The sequence below is a fragment of the Ovis aries genome, chromosome 25, assembly GCF_016772045.2.
Source record: "Ovis aries strain OAR_USU_Benz2616 breed Rambouillet chromosome 25, ARS-UI_Ramb_v3.0, whole genome shotgun sequence".
Lineage (NCBI taxonomy): Eukaryota > Metazoa > Chordata > Mammalia > Artiodactyla > Bovidae > Ovis > Ovis aries.
The window spans coordinates 40,705,809-40,722,608 of record NC_056078.1 but is presented as its reverse complement, the minus strand read 5'-3'; the positions used below and the strand labels follow the sequence as shown (position 1 = coordinate 40,722,608).

The 16,800-nt window shown below is 40.3% G+C and overlaps 1 protein-coding gene across 26 annotated transcripts in view; it reads right to left on the bottom strand.

The window, feature by feature from the left end:
• SHLD2 (shieldin complex subunit 2) overlaps positions 1 to 16,800 on the bottom strand; it is a 103,376-nt gene that overhangs the window by 60,753 nt on the left and 25,823 nt on the right. For 13 of the 26 annotated variants that reach the window (XM_060406341.1, XM_060406356.1, XM_060406345.1 and 10 more), the window contains one exon: positions 11,053 to 11,157. The exons of 4 other annotated variants lie outside the window; for them this stretch is intronic. The gene's annotated coding sequence lies outside the window, so the exon portion shown is untranslated. Of the gene's footprint in view, positions 1 to 10,822; positions 10,897 to 11,052; positions 11,158 to 16,800 lie in introns of all 26 variants that reach the window. 9 more of the 26 variants (XM_060406351.1, XM_060406347.1, XM_060406358.1 and 6 more) reach the window with 1 other exon arrangement.

Below are 16,800 nucleotides of genomic sequence, written 5' to 3'. Positions count from 1 at the left end.
ATAGTTTCTCTGTATGGAATGAGTTAAGGTGGTAGTTCCTTGTTTTCCATATAGATATCAAGTTAGAGCCACATTTGTCTTTTTCTCCCCCCACTGGACTGACTTAGCACTTTAGTGGGAAAATGTATGAGTCTGTTTCCGAGATTTCTACTATGTATGGCTGATCTATATGTTCAACTTTATGCCAAGACTACACTTTCTTTTTTTTGGCTGCACCCCTTAGCTTTCAGGATCTTACTTCCCCAACCAGGGATTAAATCTGTAACCCTTGGCAGTGACAGCATGGAGTCCTAACCACTGGACCATCAGGGAATTACCCAACACTGTCCTGATGACGGTAGCTTTGTGGAAAATCCTGACATCAGGAAACGAAAGCCCTCCAACTGTGTTTTTCAAAATTATGTTGGTTACTCTTAGTCCTTCACAGCCTGATAAGTTTGTAGAATCATCTTATCTAATTCTTCAAACAAAGCTGGTCAGGGCCTTTCGGCTTCCCTGGTCAAGAATCTGCCTGCCAGTGTAAGAGATACAGGTTTGATCCCTCAGCTGAGAAAATCCAGCAACTAAGCCTGTGAGCCACAATTATTGAGCCTGTCCTCTAAAGCCCAGGAAGCGCAACTACTGAGCCCTTGAGATCTACAGCCCGCGCTCAGCAACATGAGAAGCCACCGCAGTGAGAAGCCTGTGCCCAGCAACTGAAGAGCAGATGCTCACCGCAGTCAGAGAAAAGCGAAGGCAGAACAAAACCCAGCACAGCCAGTGGATAAACCAAAACTGCCTTTTAAAGAAGCATATTAGGGTGTTAATGAGGACTGAACTGAATCTATTTATAGAGAGAACTCGATCTTAACAATGTTGAGTCTTCCAATCCATGAATATGTTCTATCACTATCGAGTTTATTTTAAATGTACATTAGCAATGTTGGATGGTATCACCAACTCAATGGACATGAGTTTGAGCAAGCTCCAGGAGATGGGGAAGGACAAGGAAGCCTGGCATGCTGCAGTCCATGGGGTCACAGAGAGTCAGACGCGACCAAGTGACTAAACAGCAACAAAAGCAATGTTTCTCCCTTTCGATTTTGAGGATACATCTTTAGATTTATCCACAAGTATCTGTCTGTCTGTCTGTTTTTAATGCTATCAGAAACAGCAGTTTTAATTTCAGTTTACAAATCATTCACTGCTAATACAGAGAACTAAAATTATTTTATATACTGATTTTGCTAAATTCACCTATTAAAATTGCTTTTTGCAGATTCCACAATTTTCTATGTACACAATCATAACACATGTAAATAAGTTTTACTTTTTTTTTCCTGATTTGTATGCTTAATTATTATCTTTATCTTGACTTATTACACTTTCTAGGACCATTATTTCAATGTCAAATAAAAGTGGTAAAAGAGAAATATATACCCATATAACTGTTTTAAAATCTTTAGCATCCATAGCCGTGGTTGGCAAATGTTTGCTACAGAATGTCAGAAAATAAGTATTTCAGGCTTTGCAGCCATATAGTCTGTTATAATTACTGTATACCATGGATACAGCAAGAAAGCAGCTGCAGACAGTACATAAACAAATGAGCATGGCCATGCTCCAGGAAAGCCTTATGGTCCCAAAAACGTGAATTTCCTGTTATTTTCACATATCACAAAATGTCAGTATTCTTTTCACTCTTTCTCAGTCACTTTATTGCATAAAATCCATTCTAGGTCACAAGCCACACAAGAACAGATGATCGGCTAGATCTGGCCTACAAGCTGAAGTTTACTGATATCTGGTTTAGACCACTGATTTGAGACCTTTCCTTTTTTCTAATATAAGAATTTAATACAATGCTTCCCTCCAAACACTGCGTAACAGCACTAATATTTGTATTATTTCTGTTTGTACTATTTTTTAGCTATTTCTATAGGATCACAGCCTTGTCATGGAGAAGGGGTTTGCGTAACTCAATAAAGCTATAAGCCATGCTGTGCAGGGCCACCCAGGATGGACGGGTCACAGTGAGGAGCCCTGGCAAAACAAGATCCACTGGAGGAGGGAATGGCAGCCACTCCAGTGTCCTTGCCGAGAGAACCCCACGGACGGCATGAAAAGGCAAAAAGCTGTGATACCAGAAGATACGTCCTCCAGATCGGAAGGTGTCCAGTCTGCTACTGGGGAAGAATGGAAGACAATTAGTAATAGCTCCAGAAAGAACGAAGTGGCTGGGCCAAAGAGGAAATGATATTCAGCTGTGGATGTGTCTGGTGGTGAAAGTGAAGTCCGAAGCTGGAAAGAACAATATTGTATAGGAACCTGGAATGTTAGGTCCATGAATCAAGGTAAATTGGATGTGGTCAAGCAGGAGATGGCAAGAGTGAATACTGACATTTTAGGAATCAGTGAACTAAAATGAACAGGAACGGGTGAATTTAATTCAGATGACCATTGTATCTACTCATGTGGGCAAGAATCCCTTAGAAGAAATGGAGTAGCCCTCATAGTCAACAAAAGATTGGACTATGCATTTTGGACATATGCATAGTCCAAAATGCAGTAGTTGGGTGCAATCTCAAAAATGACAGAATGATCTCAGTTTGTTTACAAGGCAAACCACTCAAAATCACAATAATCCAATTCTGTGCACCAACCACTGATGCTGATGAAGCTGAAGTTGACCAGTTCTGTGAAGACCAAAGACCTTCTAGAACTAATACCAAAAAAAAGAGAGATGTCATACCTGGAGTAACAGGCCAATCTGGCCCTGGACTACAAAATGAAGCAGGGTAACAGAGTTCTGTCAAGACATAACAAACACCCTCTTCTAATAACACAAGAGATGACTGTACACATGGACATCATCAGATGGTCAGTACTGAAATCAGACTGATCATATTCTTTGCAGCTGAAGATGAAGAAACTCTATGACTGTGGTTCAGATCATGAGCTCCTTATTGCAAAATTCAGGCTTAAATTGAAGAAAGCAGGGAAAACCACTAGGCCATTCAAGTATGACCTAAATCAAATCCCTTATATTATCACACAGTGGAAGTAAAAAACAGATTCAAGGGATTAGATCTGATAGACAGAGTGCCTGAAGAACTATGGACAGAGGTTTGTAACACTGTACAAGAGGCAGTAAACAAAAGCATTTCGAAGAAAAAGAAATGCAAGAAGGCAAAGAGGTATCTGAGGCGGTCTTACAAATTAGCGGAGTAAAGATGAGAAACAAGAGAGAATGGAAAAAGGGAAAGATTTACCCAACTGACTGCAGAGTTCCAGAGAATTGCAAGGAGAGATAAGAAGGCCTTCTCATGTGAACAGTGCAAAAAATAGAGGAAAACAATAGAATGGGAAAGACCAGAGATCTCTTCAAGAACACTGGTGATACCAAGAGAACACTTCACGCAAGGTAGGGCACGGAAAGGACAGAAACAGTAAGGACCTAAGAGAAGCAGATGAGATTAAAAAGAAGTGGCAAGAACACAGAGAACTTTACAAAAAAGGTCTTAATGACCCAGATAACCCCGACGGTGTGATCACTCACCTAGAGTCAGACATCCTGGAGTGTGAGGTCAAGTGGGCCTTGGGAAGCATCACTACAAGCACACTTAGTGGAGGTGATGGAATTCCAGCTGAAGTATTTAAAATATTAAATATATATATATATATGCGGTACTGAGTCACTCAGTCATGTCAGACTCTGAGTGACACCATGGACTGTAGCCCACCAGCCTTCTCTGTCCATGGGGATTCTCCAGGCAATACTGGAGAGGGTTGCCATGCCCTCCTCTAGTGAATCTTCCCAACTGAGGGATCGAACATAGGTCTCCCACATTGCAAGCGGATTCTTTGCCAGCTGAGCTACCGGAAGCCCTATACATATACAAAACTTGAGCTCCAAAATTCCCTGCTTCTTTGTCTTTACCAGTATGTTAAATAAAAATACCAGCCATCAATGTTGTATCTGAGATGAATTTCTCCCCAGTTTTACTGAAACATAATTGGTATAAAATATTGTACTGGTTCAAGGGCTACAGTATAAAGATGCGATATAGGTATATACTGCAAAATGTCTGCACTGTAAGCTTAGTTAATATCCGTCACTCTGCATAGCTATAAACACTTTTCTTTCTTGTGATGAGAACTTTGAAGATTTCTCCATTTGTAATTTTTAAATATTTAATAAAGTATTGTTAACTATAGTCACCACACTGTACATTACATCTCCAGAACTTATTTACCTTATAATTGGAAGTGTGTACCTTTTAATTGATGTATTTATTTTTGTGGGAGCTGCTCTCTAACTGCAGCAGGCGAGCTTCTCACGATGGAGGCTTCTCTCTCGCGGCAGAGCACAGCTCTAAAGCATGCGGGCTTCAGCAGTGCGGCCCCTGAGCTTAGTTACCCCAGGGCATATGGAGTCTTTCTGGACCAAGAGTCAAACCCGTGTCTGGTGCACTGGCAGGGGGATTCCCAACCACTGGATCACCAGGTAAGTCTGGAAGTTCCTACCTTTTGACCACCTTCACCTATTCCCCTCCGCCTCTAACAACCACCAATCTGCTCTCTTTTTCTGTGTCTTCAGTTTGCTTAGATTTCACATGTGAGTGACATCATACGGCATTTGTCTTTCTCTGTCTGGTCTATTTCACTTAGCATACGCCATTGCGGTCCATCCCTGTTGTTGCAAATGGCAGGATTTCCTTATTTTTGTGGTTGAATGATACTCCATAGTATATACACATACCATGCTTCCTTTATCCACTCAGCCAACAACGGAACACCTACATGGTTTCCATGTCTTGGCTATGGTAAAGAACACCGCAGTGAACACAGGGATGCAGATATGTCTTCAAGATAGTGATTTCACTTAGAACATATTTCCGAAAGTAGAATTGCTGAATCACACAGTAAATTATTTTTTATTTTTGTGAGGTAAATTTTGTAATCTAAAATTTACATTACAGGGTGGTAGAAAGCATTTTCTGTACTACTTCTAGTCAGTAAAGAAAGTTATCAACTGAAAAATTAATATGACAGACCAAAAAAATACATAAAAAACTTATTAAAAGGCTCAATTTTCAAAGAAAAATCCTAATTAAAACCCAATATTTATCTAGTTCTTTACTCAGGCATTCCAGAAATGAAGTAGATAAAATTACCCAACAAAATACCATAAATTATATTAAAAACAAAATAACTGCAAAACAACTGAAAATTACCAGTTAAAATTATAGAATTTAGTAGACAATATATTCGATGTCCACATTGCAAAGCTAACTTAGAGTTTACCTAAACAAGAAACTCCTTAATTTTTCATTACTCAAAGAATATGACTCAATCTCTGTGATACATCCTTGAAAGGAATAAGGATCAATTTATCCTAGAGCACCAGGGTGCATATCAAGCTTTATGAAATGACTGATAATCACATTTCTTCTTTCAAATATAAAATTCACATGGACTGTTACCTTAAATGAGACAGGCTTGAAAAGCACTTGTGTGCTGATCTAATATCAGAAATCATTTCATAAGTATTGTTTCTCTTGAGTGTCCCTTCTGTTTTGAAAGTCTATTTCCCTAATGAAACAAAAATACTTTATTTCTTCCTACTAATTTCATTTCATGTAACTTTATGAAGGCTGTATAAATCTTTGTTAGAACAAGTGTGAAGTTTGTTTGAACAGCTGATTATGACCGCGGAAAACAAAAGACAGGGGCAGCCGCCTCAGCAGATAAGACAGAAGCGTCTCTAAACCACCCATTACAGTGACACAAAATAACTGAGGTCTCTACGTGATATTTTTAAAAAATATTTTTATATCTAAGAAAGTTGAAACAGAATTCAAATCTACTTTGAATTTTATTTTTCTATTTTGAATTTTGATTAAGAATGTTTTCTGCAGAAAGAACAATGCTCAGTTTCTCTGCTTTAGTAAACTGCGTAATACAATATGAAACTCACTAAAGAGAAGCAAAGCAGGAAACGTAATACGTCACTTTCAGTCACATATTCATTATGTGAAAGTAAACAACACCAATTCCAAGTATATTCCAAACTTCTAAGAGAAATGGGCAGGTAAAGGAGTGAGAGAGCATGAAAGACGGCACTGCTCCTATGATGCGCGTCCACGTCTTAGTCTTTCATTCTGTGCAGCAGGTGAGACGGACTGAGACCTGCATCCGGTTTGCCAGAATGGCCCTCATGAGTACTAACGTTCTTAGGTGAACACTTTCATAAACTTTTTCCTCATTTCTTCCAAGAGTCTTGAATAACATTAAAAACTATATAACATGACGCAGCTGCTTCAGAAAAAAACACTTTAGCAGTTTATCAAAACGTTAAACACAGAGCCGCCATCAGTCCAGTCGCTCAGTCTGTAAGCAGGTCAGGAAGCCAACAGTTAGAACTGGACATGGAACAACAGACTGGTTCCAAATAGGAAAAGGAGAGCAGCCGTATAACCTAGCAATTCCATCTCAGGTATATACTAAGGAGAACTGAAAACATGCACACACAAAAACTTGTACACAAATGTTCAAAGCACCATCATTTCTATCAGTCAAAAAGTGGAAACAACCCAAACATCCATCAGCTGATGAATAGATAAACCAAATGTGGTATATCCTTACAATGGAATTATTCAGCCCAGAATAGCTACAAACTACTGCTATGGATGAAACACAAGCTGGAATCAAGATTGCTGGGAGAAATATCAGTAACCTCAGATACGCAGATGACACCACCCTTATGGCAGAAAGGGAAGAAGAACTAAAGAGCCTCTTGATGAAAGTGAAAGAGGAGAGTGAAAAAGTTGGCTTAAAACTCATCATTCAAAAAACTACTATCAAGGCATCTGGTCCCATCACTTCATGGCAAATAGATGGGGAAACGATGGAAACAGTGACAGACTTTATTTTGGGGGGCTCTAAAATCACTGCACATGGTGCCTGCAGCCATGAAATTAAAAGAAGCTTACTCCTTGGAAGAAAAGCTATGATCAACCTAGACAGCATATTAAAAAGCAGAGACATTACTTTGCCAGCAAAGGTCTGTCTAGTCAAAGCTATGGTTTTTCCAATAGTCATGTATGGATGTGAGAGTTGGACCATAAAGAAAGCTGAGCACCAAAGAACTGATGTTTTTGAACTCTAGTGTTGGAGAAGACTCTTGAGAGTCACTTGGACTGAAAGAAGATCCAACCAGTCCATCCTAAAGGAGATCAGTCCTGAATATTCATTGGAAGGACCGATGTTGAAGCTCCAATACTTTGGACACCTGATGCAAAGAACTGACTCACTGGAAAAGACACTGATGCTGGGAAAGATTGAAGGCAGGAGGAAAAGGGGACAACAGAGGATGAGATGGTAGGATGATATCACTGACTCGATGGACATGCGTTTGAACAAGCTCCGGGAGTTGGTGATGGACAGGGAAGCCTGGCGTGCTGCAGTCCATGGAGTCGCAAAGAGTCAGATACGACTGAGTACCTGAACTGAACTGATATGCCACGTTACAAGTAAACTCTGAAAATACACTATGTGAGAGAGGAACCAGACACATAAGGCAATATATTGTATGACTCTCATTTATATGAATTGCTCAGAAAAGGCAAATCCACAGAGATAAAAGCAGAGGTATGGCTGCCAGGGGCTAGGAGAAGGGAGAAAATTTAAGGGGGTGTCCTTTGAGGGTGATGAAAATCTTCTGGAACCAGATAATGGTGATAGCTGCATCACAATGAAAGTATTCAAAGCCACTGAAACTGTTATGTTCTGTGAATTACATTCTAATAAATGAAAGAAACCCTACAAAACAGAAAACAGATGTTAACATCTTATCAGAGGGTTACCTCCCCAAACAAACACTGATCTTTTAGTATCCCTTTAAAAACCTTATTGTTAAGGACATTAGGAACATTTTCAAAAGTAAACCTTTTTCTACCATGCTCAATAATCTTTTCTATTTGTCAGGAGTTCACATAAAATTCTTATCACCAGCTTTGCAATGCTTGATCTGCCACGGTAGAAATCGATTTTATATTGTATCTAAACAATTCAAGTGAATTTTAAAATGGCAGAATGTTTTACTAAATTTGGCTTACCAATATCATATGTTGAATTTTAGTAAAGGGGAGGAACATGTTTATTTCTAATGAAGAAGATCAACAAAATGTGAAAAACTTTACATAGCAAAATTTACCTGGTCTCCTTGAGTTCTCATGAACCTGTCTCTGACATTCATTTTCTAAAATTCTGACATTCAAAAAAGACAACATCAGAAAACGGCCACGCCACACGCAACGTTGTTGTTGCTTAGTCGCTCAGTCGTGTCCGACTCTTTGTGACCCCACGGACTGCAGCCCGCCAGGCTCCTCTGTCCGTGGGATTCTCCAGGCAAGAATACTGGAGTGGTTGCCATGCCCTCCTCCAGGAGATCTTCCTAATCCAGGGATCAAACCGAGGTCTCCTGCACTGCAGGTGGATCCTTTACAGTCTGAGCCACCAGGGAAGCCTAGTGCAATAATAACCCCACTAATTTATTCTACTTCAATTACAATAGAAAATACCGCTTCTGCTGAACCTAATTTGTTGTTTTTGTTTAGTTGCTAAGTTGTGTATGACTCTTGTGACTTCATGGACTACAGCCTGCCAGTGTCCTCGCTCCGTGGGATTTCCCAGGCAGGAATACTGGAGTAGGTTGCCATTTCCTTCTCCAGGGGATCTTCCCGACCCAGGGATCAAACCCCGGTCTCCTGCATTGGCAGGTGGACTCTTTGCCACTGAGCCACAAAGGAAGCCCCAAGGCCAAATTCAGTTGCCTACATGATAACTGTCCCAGTGTCCACTGACAGTCTTCCTGTTTGCCCTTAGTGGGGCTTGAATAGAGTAGGCTCTAGAGCTACATGAATCAATTATGCAAATTAGCAGACTAAATGACAGTTTCAACTTAAAGAAATAATATCTATTTGGGGCTTATGCAAACCAGGCAATGAACTAGAGGCGTTATATATTTTGCTCATTTCAGCTTCATAATACCTTACAGGGAGGCTAAATAACTTCCCTAAGGTCCCAACACTAAAGACAAGATTCAAACCAAAGTCTAACAAACATACAATCGTTTTTTTGCCAAAACATTTCAAGTATGGGCTACAAAGGAATATAATTTCAGTTTAATAAACATTCATTTTTTTCAAGAGTGTAAACACCCTTGAATACAACTAAATATTTAGGTAATGAGAAACAAAAAGAGTGCTTGAAAAGAACATTATTGAGGTATCTGGGGAACACGCCCTGTGCTGGGCTGGCCATTTTAATGCACGAACATTTAACTATTACAACAATCCTGGGAAGTTAATATTGATACTTCTTCTTTTTTTTTTTTTTTTTACTTAAGAGGAAATGGAAGTTTAGAAGGTGCGAGAAAGTCCAAGGTTACAGAAGTTGCAAGGTATATGGCTGGGATTAGAAATCAAACTCAATCGGTCCATAAATATTTGCTGAGTGTTTATGATGTACCTGGGCTATTCCGAGGCACTTAGAATAGAATGTTAGAGAACCCCTACAAACAGCTCAAGGGCTTCCCAGGTAGCTCAACAGTAAAGACTCCTCCTGCAAGGCAGGAGCCTCAGGAGACGTGGGTTCAATCCCTGCGTCGGGAAGATTCCCCTGGAGAAAGAAATGGCAACCCACTCCAGTATTCTTGCCGGGATAATCCCATGGAGGGAGGAGCCTGGCGAGCTATAGTCCATGGGATCATAAAGAGCCAACACAAGTGAACACACACACAGCTCAACCCAAACCCACCTTGTTTTCGGTCGGGCAGTAAATCACTATGAAATTGAAAACGCCCTATAGATTTCTCTTGTAGCTTTGTTTTAAATGATTGTGCATACTTTGGTTACATATGTTAAAAATACTTCTCCTAAAGCATAAAGTCGATTGCCATAAAAACTGAATAATCCTCCAGCAGTAAATGTGAAAACATAAGCAATTCCGTCCCCCTGCATGATTTTGAGCATATTGCTAGATAGAGAACACCGCTTTGGAAAATATACTTTCTATGTTCTGAAGGATGTTTTAAACCATTAAGCATTTTACAAAGCTTTTGAAGTCTGTCAGATTTTAAATGACAACAGTGAAATTTCAAAAAGAACCGGAGAAGTCAGCACCAAAGCTAGTTTAACATTAATAATAAGTGATCTAATAAATAGGCCTATGTTTGCCCAGTCAGGTTTTGCGTATTATGTCAGTTGGAAAGCCGGAAGGAAACTGGTTTTAACTCCCATACAACCTGTATCATGACAACATCACTTTATCAGAAATGTAGCTGATATCAGCATAAACACTGAGACAGTTTAAATTTAAAACTGATTTTTCTTTCCCAACTGTTTTCATAATCATTCATGGTAAAGAACTGAGATGCCTTAAAAAAAAAAGGGTAATTAACACTGACTGAGACCCTTCTATTTGTCACGTACTACATGATTTTTTCATTTAGTTCTCACAGCCACTTTGTAAGATATTAACCTTTTAGAGAAAGAAACAGAAGCTTTGAGAAATGCAGTACCTTTTCTAAGGTCACCTAGCTAACAAATAGGCAGAGCCAAGGTTCAGACTCTGATGCCCATCATTATAATGCTCCAGGGAACTACCTGTCAGTTTCTTAATTTATTTCACTATGATAATATAATATCAGAACAGAGAAAGCAGAGTAGAATAATGATTTCGATTATGAACTGTTTTAGTACCTCAAAAGTACTATAGGGTGATGTTGACCTTTTAAAAATTCCTAGGACAGTCACTGCAAAAAAGAATATACAAATACCTTCAAGGGGGTCCAGTGGTTAAGACTCTACACTTCCAATGCAGTGGGCACAGGTTTGATCCCCAGTTGGGGAACTAGGATCCCACAGGCCACGAGACACAGTCAAAAAGTTAAAAAAAAAAAAAAAAAAAAACTTCCATTTAAAATAGGCTTTCAAGTAGGGAAAAAAAGCAACAAACAAGTTTGAGAAATGCTGAACTTCACTGGTAACAAAAAGTACGACATAGTACCTGGAGCCTGGAATATCTGGGTTTGAATCCCAACTCTTCACTTCCTAGCCTAGCCATCGGATTTTGAGCATGACATTTCACCATTCTTGGTGTCAGTCTTCTCATCTGTTAAAAAAGAAAAAAAAAAAAAGGAAATAACTGCAGAAGACAGACTTGCTAAAAAGATTAGAATGATTAATACATCTGGGGTTCTTGGAACAGAGCCTTAAAATAGTAAGTGCTTGATACAGGTTAAATTATTAGTACTAAAATAATTTCCCTGAGTCTCTATTAAGCTGATAAAAGTTGATGTTCATTATAAATGGCCAAGCAGTCAAGGGATATTTATAGAATGCAGTTTCCCAAACTTATACGATAGAACCCACTTTTCACAGGCCATCCTTCAAAAAGACTGGTTAATGTTTTTAAACTAAAAAATTTTTTAAACAAAAAAAATGTTTTTAGCAAAAAAATTAAAACAAACAAAAAGTACCCTGAGAAACAATAAAGAATTCCATCACTAAAATTAAATCTGTTTAAAAAAATAGCAAGGTTAACGCTTCCCAGGTGAACACAATGAGGTGCTGGAAGGGTAGTGTGTCGGACGATTGCCCAGGAAGCTCCACACTCCTACCCCCCTACCTTGCTCTACTCATCGCTTCCATCTGGATGTTCCTATGTTGTATCTTTAATTTGTGGTGGTTGTTCTTTAGATGCTCAGTCGTGTCTGACTACTTGTGACCCCATGGGCTGCAAACAGCCAGGCTCCTCTGTCCATGGGATTACCCAGGCAAGAATAATGGAGTGGGTTGTCATTTCCTTCTCCAGGGGATCTTCCCGGCCCAGTGATCAAACCTGCGTCTCCTGCAAGTCTCCTGCACTGCAGGCAGAATCTTTACCACTAAGCCACCAGGCCAGTAATATCTTTGCAGATTGTAGCATATGGGTTTGGTGACTGGAACTGGTACATGTAGTAGAATGGAACATCGTTTTATTTTCCATTCTCATAACCTTCACTGGCTTCAACTGATCATGTCTCATCACAGTAGTCATTCAATTATCTACAATACTGTGTGGAAACTATTCGTCCTCATCCAATCTACGGCCATTTGAATAAAGACATGTATGGTTTCCATTATCAAGATATATCTAAGTCTCACATCTGTTGCATAGACTTGAAGTCAATATTCAGATCATAGTGTTTTTCCATTTGGTATTTATTGTGTCCATTTGGCAAATTTAGTCACTACCAGGCTTCCCTGGTGGCTCAGTGGTAAAGAATCAACCTGCCGAGGCAGGAGACACAGTTTCAATCCCTGGGTCAGGAAGATCCCCCGGAGCAGGAAATGATAACCCGACTCCAGTATTCTTGCCTGGGAATCCCCATGGACAGAGAAGCCTGGTAGGCTACAGTCCACGGGGTAGCAAAAAGAGTAAGACATGACGTAGCCACTAAACAGCAACAATCATTACCGGAAGTGCTAATTATGCTATGCTTCCATTTAAAATTTTTTCTAAGCAGTATGTGTCAGGATATTCAGAAATGCTTACATCCTTTGATCAAACACATTAATTCTCAAGAATCTACACTATGAAGATAAATGAGAATACAAGATAAAATCTTATATAAATACACATATTACAACATTGTTTAATATTGTGGAAAATTAGAAATACTGAAAATGTCTAGGGAACTCCCTGGAAGTCCAGTAGTTAGGACTCCACGCTCACTGCTGAGGGTGTGGATTCCATCCCTGGTTGGGGAACTAAGATTCTGCAAGTTGTGCGGCGCAGCCTTTAAACAAGCACACAAAAGTCTAATTTTAGGGGAAGAATTAAACAAAGAGTGGCACATTAGTTGCACTATACAGTCATTACAAATTCTATTTTAAAGATGATGAATAATGCTATGCGAAAAAGCAAGTCACTAGTTTACTTTTGAAGTATAAGCATAATTTTATAAAAGCCAACAAAACACTAAGGAATCAAAATTTAAGAGAAAAATTCAATCTAAAAATACAGCCAGACATCAACTATGGTTGATCTGAGCCATAAGGTGAGCCTTCTTCCTACTTCTCTCTGTTTCCCAAGTTTCTTTACTGAGTATATCGATTTTGCTTAAGTCTAACTTGACACCACTTGCCTTGGAGCTAAAAAGTTCTACTAAATGACAAAAGAAACAGTGAGAAGCAAACTGGCTTAGTGGGCAAAGATGGGAAAAGTGCGAAATGTGATTTCTTTCAAAGGTTCTTTCTTATTTTGCGAGAGGCGGAGACAGTCACACATACAAAACAGCCATGTTTTCTTGCTAGCAAAGCTGTTCTTGGTTTGTACAGTGAAATCCCACACATCAATATTTCTTTTATGTGCGTGTGTGTGTGTACGCACAGTTGTGTCCAACTCTTTGCCAACCTGGGAAGCTCCTCAATATTCCTTAGTTTTTCTTCCAAGTTCAGTTCAGTTCAGTTCAGTTCAGTCACTCAGTCGTGTCTGACTCTTTGCGACCCCATGGAATGTAGCACACAAGGCTTCCCTGTCCATCACCAACTCCCAGAGCTTGCTCAAACTCATGCCCATCAAGTCACTGATGTCATCCTACCATCTTATCCTCTGTCATCCCCTTCTCCTCCGCCTTCAATCTTCCCCAGCATCAGGGTCTTTTCCAATGAGTCAGTTCTTCCCATTAGGTGGCCAAAGTATTGGAGCTTCAGCTTCAGTATCAGTCCTTCCAATGAATATTCAGGACTGATTTCCTTTAGGATTGACTGGCTTGATCTCCTTGCAGTCCAAGAGACTCTCAAGAGTCTTTCCCAACTCCACAGTTCAAAAGCATCAGTTCTTCGGTGCTCAGCTTTCTTTATAGTCCAACTCTCACACCCATACATGACTACTGGAAAAACCATAGCTTTGACTAGATGGACATTTGTCAATCAAGGAACATCTCTGCTTTTTAATATGCTGTCTAGGTTGGTCATAGCTTTTCTTCCAAGGAGCAAGCATCTTTTAATTTCATGGCTGCAGTCACCATCTGCAGTGGTTTTGGAGCGCAAGAAAATAAAGTCGGTCACTGTTTGTTGTTCTAGAGAAACATGATGAATCATGATTCAAAGTATTCTGTGATCTGAGACAGTCTGAAAACATATTTTAAATATGCCAAAGATTAATGTAGTATAACCTTTGGTTTTAAGGCATTTGGGGAGGTAAAACACTTAAGAGTTTCACAACTTTATGAACTGATACATTTTCAAAATTCCAAAAATAGATATTTAAGGAATTGGTGCTTTCACTGCTGTGGCCCGAGTTCAATCCCTGCTCAGGGAATCAAGATCCCACAAGTCATACAGTGCAGCCAAAAAAAAAAAAAAAGACATTTAATATGTAGCATTTCAGGTTATATTTATAACTTAAATATGGATTAGCTATTGCTACAATGTTACTAAATTCACATACCTCTAAAGAAATCAAGAACTATACATATTGCTATTTGTGACCTCCTTTTGTGATTCAGAAACTTTTACACTCCTCAACCTGGTGTCCACTGTGCAAAGGTCTGAAGACCTAAAGATTTCTCATTTCAATTTGAACTTAGGCTTATCTCTACCTATATACAAACCCCTTAGAGACCAGTTTGTCAAGGTCAAAAAATCAAGTGAACACCAATCAATTCCACCCCTGCCTTCCTCCTTTCCCAAGGCTAAGCCTTGCCATAAAAGAAAACAGTCCCATGCTAGGGTTTTTTATGACATTCTGCGCAAAGGCCACAGACAGCTAAACGCTGCCAAATAGACCTGAAAACAATGAAGTCATCGAGCTTTGTGCATAACCCAGAGTTGCAATCTGTCAGCATCAAGGCATTTTCCCAGAAAATTAATAAAAATTTTGAGATTAGCTAAGACCACCACGTTCTTACAATCATCCGAAATGTACGCCCCTTCAATTAATCCCTCTTTCCTGCTGCACTCTGATCTCATTCCTACTCGGTACTCTCTCCCTCTTTGACCATCACACACCTCCCATAGCTGTACTTCTTAATAACCCTTTCCACTGTTTCACTGCAAATACCCTAAACCCCAACCAACTTAAATTGGTTGCCAGCAGTCTTGTTCTCAAAACTAATCTGGATGCAAGCTAATCTCTCCCCACTCAGCAAACATGAAGCCTTGCGACCCCATGGACTGTAGCCTACCAGGCTTCTCCCATGGGATTCTCCAGGCAAGAGTACTGGAGTGGGGTGCCATTTTCCTTCTCCAGGGGATCTTCCCAACCCAGGGATTAAACCCGGGTCTCCTGCATTCCAGGTGGATGCTTTAACCTCTAAGCCACCAGGGAGGCCATGGGAAGCATGGCAGTTAGGCCTTACTCACCAGCACAGTTCTTCACCCTCAAATAAAAGCACATCTTCTGAGAGTTAGGCCATCTGTTAGGTCTCTCCCCTTGTCATCGCCTGTCCTCCTGGTCACTCTTTCACAATCACTAACAGCTTTGGAACATGGTTCAGTATCTTTCCACCCCTTGCTCTGCCACCATTCTGAGCAACTCACTTCCTGTTTAGCTGACTCCTATAAAAGTTTAGCTCTACAGTTTCCTTATCTCCTCCAACTCCAGGAATCTTTACCATCTCTCCACTTCAGAAACCCATAGCCAGATCTCACCTTCAGCCATACCAGCAAGGGCTTCTCCTATTTAATCTCAAATTCCAATACCCACGTCTCAGCCACTACTACAGAAGCTACTTCCTGGTTTCATTTGTTTCCTACTCCGCCTATCCTCAGTGGCCCAGAACTCCAAATGCTCATACTACTGAAATTTCTTTCATCCTTTGTCTGCTACACTGGGCTTTAAACTCAAACTAAAATCAGTCCAATTGCTCAGCTTGTCCGCTCAAACCCTCAGGCTGGTGAGGCCTGAGAGATAGGGGGGAAAAACCACCTGGCAGCTAAACATACCAGAGCCGTGAAAAGTCATTGCGATTCTCCTAAGCAACAATCCAATTCAGTGAGCCCTCTCACTTCTCTCAATGGCCTTCTTGAAATTCTCCCTTTCTGCATTTCCCTAGTGGCCCAGTAGTTTAGAATTCACCTTGCAATCCAGGAGACACTGGTTCAACCTCTGGTCTGAGAACTAAGATCCCACATGCCCTGGGGCAACTAAGCCTGTAATACCATAACTAAGATCCCACATGCCTTGGGGCAACCAAGCCTGTAATACCATAACTAAGATCCCACATGCCTTGGGGCAACTAAGCCTGTAATACCATAACTACCCCACGCCCAAGGAGGAGGAGGGCCTAGAGGAGCTATTCCACATTCAAGGTCAGGAGGGGCGGCAGGTGAGGAGATACCCCTCATGCAAGGTAAGGAGCAACAGCTGCGCTTTGCTGGAGCAGCCATGAAGAGATACCCCATGTCCAAGGTAAGAGAAACCCAAGTAAGACGGTGGGTGTTGCAAGAGGGCATCAGAGGGCAGACACACTGAAACCATAATCACAGAAAATTAGTTAATCTAATCACACTATGCAGGGTTCCAAAGAATAGCAAGAAGGGATAAGAAAGCCTTCCTCAGTGATCAATGCAAAGAAATAGAGGAAAACAACAGAATGTGAAAGACTAGAGATCTCTTCAAGAAAATGAGAGATACCAAAGGAACATTTCACGCAAAGATGGGCTCTATAAAGGACAGAAATGGTCTGGACCTAACAGAAGCAGAAGATATTAAGAAGAGATGGCAAGAATACACAGAAGAACTGTACAAAAAAGATCTTCACATCCA